This window comes from Aegilops tauschii, chromosome 6, assembly GCF_002575655.3.
Source record: "Aegilops tauschii subsp. strangulata cultivar AL8/78 chromosome 6, Aet v6.0, whole genome shotgun sequence".
NCBI lineage: Eukaryota > Viridiplantae > Streptophyta > Magnoliopsida > Poales > Poaceae > Aegilops > Aegilops tauschii.
Window position 1 is genome coordinate 343998573 of NC_053040.3, and position 5717 is coordinate 344004289.

Sequence of the window (5717 nt, forward strand, 5' to 3'; positions counted from 1 at the left end):
ATGAGCATACGGTACACTTTCCGAGGAAACAACCTCAAGTTCATAGTATCAACTCTATTGGAAAAAATCCATCAATTATTTTTGGAGGTTTTGAATTTCCTCTTCCTACTGTCAAAAAGAAATATGATATTCTTATTATTGGGGAGGTGCATATCCCCGTTGAGGTAACATAGTGTTATTCGAAATTTCTCCGGTTCCATGTTATTCGGAATGAGTTTATTAACAAGTCCTGATCAACCTTGTTAGTGGATTCCTTTTGATGAGCATGAGAAGGATGAAACTAGAAGGCACAACCTTTTGTACTCTCTTTCTACTTTCTGTTATTTAGTTGAAATAAAGTAAAAATAGTATTTTTTGTCCGTTTTCTGATTTATCCATGCAATATAAAAAAACCCGAAAATAAAAGTTCTCCAAATGCCCTGAAAATGGAATATGATTTTTTCTGAAATATTTGAGAATATCTGGCACTGAGAACACAACAGGGGGAGCAAGCACCTGGCCACGAGGGTCCAGGGCGCGCCCCCCTGCCTCGTGGGCCCACGGTGGCCCCCTCCACTTATTCCTGCACCCACACACTTCTTCTTCCTCCCAAAAAATCACCATCCAGCTGAAGCACGAGTTCTAGCTCATTTTGCTGCGATTTTCGATCTCCTTGCTCAAAGCACCTCTCACAAAACTGCTTGGGGGGATTGTTCCTTGGTATGTGACTCCTCCATTGGTCCAATTAGTTTTTGTTCTAGTGCTCTATTCATTGCAAATTTGTGCTGCCTAGGTGACCATGTTCTTGAGCTTGCATGTCAAATTTATATGGTTCCAAGTAGTTCTAATGCATGATATAGTCTCTAGGCACTTGTAGGAGTAGTTGCTATCAATTTTGTTGAGCTTGGTTCACTTTTATTTGAAGTTAACTAAAAATTTCAGAATTTTTCAGAAAATAATGAAGAGATTTTTGAGGGGCTCATCGAGCCGAAGCTCGAAGGAAAAGCAAAATGAAGAAGCACAGAGGCCCAAATATAATCTGCCCCGCACCACGGAGGTTCGGCCGTGTGAATGGCCTTCCGATGATTTCTTGAGAGAAGCCGGGATTTACAATGATTTTTATGAATTGGCTGAGAATGCAGGACTCACCGACTTCCTCCGCGACCAACGCGAACAGTATCTCTTACTCACCAATACTTTTGTGCAAAACTTCTACTATTATCCTAAGGAATCGCCTCCTTCAGTAGAGTTTCATTTATATGATGTGGTTAAGAAGATGCCACTAGATGAATTTTGCAAGGTTTGCAAAATACCCTTTGAGGGTAGTTTAGAGGAACCACGTCGTAAAGATGTGGACGGGTTTATTGACACTATTACTGTGGGGGAAACTAGGAAGGTTTCTGATGCAAGAATCAGTAGCATACATTTTCCTGTTTTACGCTACTTTACCATATTTGCTAGTCGTTGCTTAATTGGTTGCGGAAACTGTGGAAACCTTAGTGTTCCTGATATTATTATTTTGTTCCATGGTTTATTCTGCGACAACACTGTTAGTATGGGCGGTATTATTGCTAAACGGTTAAGTTTGAACCGTACAAAGGGCCCTATCTTTGGAGGTATTTATGCTTCACGCCTTGCTGCACATTATAACATACCTATTAGGCACTATGAAAAAGAAGAAAAATTGCTGCCCAATGCTTATTTAGATACAAGAGTATGATAGCGCATGACTTTATTGTTAAGAATAGGGAAGGGGCTCTTAAATACAAATTATTCTTTGATAAACATCATCCTGAGACTATTACCTTGCCTGCTCCCTCCTTGTTTAATTTATCTACAGGTCCGTATCTCGTTCCGTTGGCGGCCATTCACGCCTACCGGAACCCTACACCAGCCATGGAGCCGGAACCACAATTTGAGCCTCCACGACAGTCTAACTATCAGTGGGATCCGGAGATGATTTCCAACCAGTGGCAATCAGAGCCGCTGCATCTCAGTACGACCCCGGCTACAACTATGGATATCCGCCAGGCCATCCGTGGCAATAAACCAACTTAGGCCAAAAGCCTAAGCTTGGGGGAGTACGTATTTCCCACCGACATTACATTCATGTTCACACACTCATTGCTACATGTTGGTGCTCATACTCTTTCACTGTAATATCCATGCTAGTTTATTTTCTTTTTCTTGCTTTCTTCTTGTGTGTTTGATAAACCTTCAGAAAAAACAAAAAAATTAGGTGTAACTTTTAGTTAGTTTACTTTTCTTGCTGTAGTAGTAATAATTAAAAAGAAAACCCAAAAAGATTTCCCATTCTTCTTTTGCTTGTTGGGAGCTTTCCCGTGTAAATAATTTTATTTCTTTTCTTTTCTTTGGGAGTCGATAGGAGAAGACCATGATTAAATTGTTGAAGTAGCTCTTATATGCATTATTGTTGATTTAACCAAGAGCCCATATTGCCTTGCCTTCTCCTGTTTATTGAATGCTCGCAGATTCCAGCTTAGTCCAATGCACATGCACTCTTATTATTTTCACATCGTCCGGTCGTGCAAGTGAAAGGCAATTATGACGATATATGATGGACTGACTGAGATGAGAAAAGCTGGTATGAACTCGACCTCTCTTGTTTTTGTAAATATGATTATTTCATCGTTCCTGATTCAGCCTATTATGAATAAACATGTTTGCAATGACAATTAGAGATCATAGTTGCTCGTGCCATGCTTGATTAGCTATGAGTTATAATGGTTTACCATGCATGCCAACATGCTATTAAAATGGTTGTGATGTGGTATAGTGGGGTGGTATCCTCCTTTGAATGATTTAAGTGACTCGACTTGGCACATGTTCACACATGTAGTTGAAACAAATCAACATAGCCTTCACGATATTTATGTTCATGGTGGATTATATCCTACTCATGCTTGTACTCAATGTTTATTAATTTTAATGCATGTTCATGACTGTTGTCGCTCTCTAGTTGGTCGCTTCCCAGTCTTTTGCTAGCCTTCACTTGTACTAAGCGGGAATGCTGCTTGTGCATCCAATCCCTTAAACCCCAAAGTTATTCCATATGAGTCCACTATACCTTCCTATATGGGGTATCTACCTGCCGTTCCAAGTAAATTTGTATGTGCCAAACTCTAAACCTTCAAATGAAATTCTGTTTTGTATGCTCGAATAGCTCATGTATCAACTAGGGCTGTCCGTATCTTCCATGCTAGGCGGGTTATTCTCAAGAGGAGTGGACTCCGCTCCCCATTCACGAGAAAATGGCTGGTCAACGGGATGCCCAGTCCCATGCTTTATGCAAACTAAATCAAAATAATTGCAAACAAAACTCCCCCTGGGACTGTTGCTAGTTGGAGGCACCCATTGTTTCGAGCAAGCCATGGATTGATGCTTGTTGGTGGAGGGGGAGTATAAACTTTACCATTCTGTTTGGGAACCGCCTATAATGTGTGTAGCATGGAAGATATCGCCATCTCTTGGTTGTTATGTTGACAATGAAAGTATGCCGCTCAAAATATTATTTATCTCTGCTTTAAAATCGAGCTCTGGCACCTCTACAAATCCCTGCTTCCCTCTGCGAAGGGCCTATCTATTTACTTTTATGCTGATTCATCACCCTCTTATTAAAAAGCACTAGCTGGAGAGCGCAGCTGTCATTTGCATCCATTACTATTAATTTATATTGGGTATGACTATGACTGGATCTCTTTTACCATGAATTACAATGTCTAGTCAGTCCTTGATCTTTAAAGGTGCTCTGCATTTATGTTTTGCGGTCTCGGAAAGGGCTAGCGAGATACCATCTTATTATATCATATCATGATTGTTTTGAGAAAGTGTTGTCATCCGAGATTTATTATTATGGCTCGCTAGTTGATTATGCCATTGATATGAGTAAACATGAGACCTAAGAGTTATTGTGAATGTGGTTAGTCATAATCTTTGCTGAAAACTTGAATGCTGGCTTTAAATATTTACATCAACAAGACCAAACAGAGTTTGTAAAAGTTTTTCTTTATCACTTTCAGTTTATCAACTGAATTGCTTGAGGACAAGCAAAGGTTTAAGCTTGGGGAGTTGATACGTCTCCGTTGTATCTACTTTTCCAAACACTTTTGCCCTTGTTTTGGACTCTAACTTGCATGATTTGAATGGAACTAACCCGGACTGACGCTGTTTTCAGCAGACTTTCCATGGTGTTATTTATGTGCAGAAACAAAAGTTCTCGGAATGACCTGAAACTCCATGGAACATCTTTTTGGAAAATATCAAAAATACTGGAAGAAAAATCCACGTCAGGGGGCCCACACCCTATCCACGAGGGTGGGGGCGCGCCTGCCCCCCTGGGCGCGCCCCTACCTCGTGGGCCCCCTGACGCTCCACCGACCTCAACTCCAACTCCATATATTCACTTTCGGGGAGAAACAAACAGAAAGAAGGATTCATCGCGTTTTACGATACGGAGCCGCCGCCAAGCCCTAAAACCTCTCGGGAGGGCTGATCTGGAGTCCGTTCAGCGCTCCGGAGAGGGGGATTCGTCGCCCTCGTCATCATCAACCATCCTCCATCACCAATTTCATGATGCTCACCGCTGTGCGTGAGTAATTCCATCGTAGGCTTGCTGGACGGTGATGGGTTGGATGAGATCTATCATGTAATCGAGTTAGTTTTGTTAGGGTTTGATCCCTAGTATCCACTATGTTCTGAGATTGATGTTGCTATGACTTTGCTATGCTTAATGCTTGTCACTAGGGCCCGAGTGCCATGATTTCAGATCTGAACCTATTATGTTTTCATGAATATATGTGATTTCTTGATCCTATCTTGCAATTCTATAGTCACCTACTATGTGTTATGATCCGGCAACCCTGAAGTGACAATAATCGGGACCACTCCCGGTGATGACCATAGTTTGAGGAGTTCATGTATTCATTATGTGTTAATGCTTTGGCCCGGTACTCTATTAAAAGGAGGCCTTAATATCCCTTAGTTTCCATTAGGACCCCGCTGCCACGGGAGGGTAGGACAAAAGATGTCATGCAAGTTCTTTTCCATAAGCACGTATGACTATATTCGGAATACATGCCTACATTACATTGATGAATTGGAGCTAGTTCTGTGTCACCCTATGTTATGATTTTTACATGATGAACCGCATCCGGCATAATTCTCCATCACCGATCCAATGCCTACGAGCTTTTCACATATTGTTCTTCGCTTACTTACTTTTCCGTTGCTACTGTTACAATCACTACAAAACCCAAAAATATTACTTTTGCTATCGTTATCGTTTCTTCCATATTACTTTGCTACTAAATACTTTGCTGCAGATATTAAGTTATCTAGGTGTGGTTGAATTGACAACTCAACTACTAATACTTGAGAATATTCTTTGGCTCCCCTTGTGTCGAATCAATAAATTTGGGTTGAATACTCTACCCTCAAAAACTGTTGCGATCCCCTATACTTGTGAGTTATCAGCAAACTTTACAATCTTTTGCTGCTTAGCTGGTTTAGGTGGGACTGCTGAAAGAGGAGTCTTCCCTTTGATCTGTTGAACTCGTGTGATGGTAGTTGGCTCTTTGCTCACTACAGTAGGCATATCAGTTTGAACCACAGCTTCCTTGACCACATTTACTTCAGCATCTGCACTCAACGTCTTCTCCTTGTTTTGAGGCAACTGCAGATTCTTCTTCATTGAAACTACTTTGCGCTTCTCGACCACG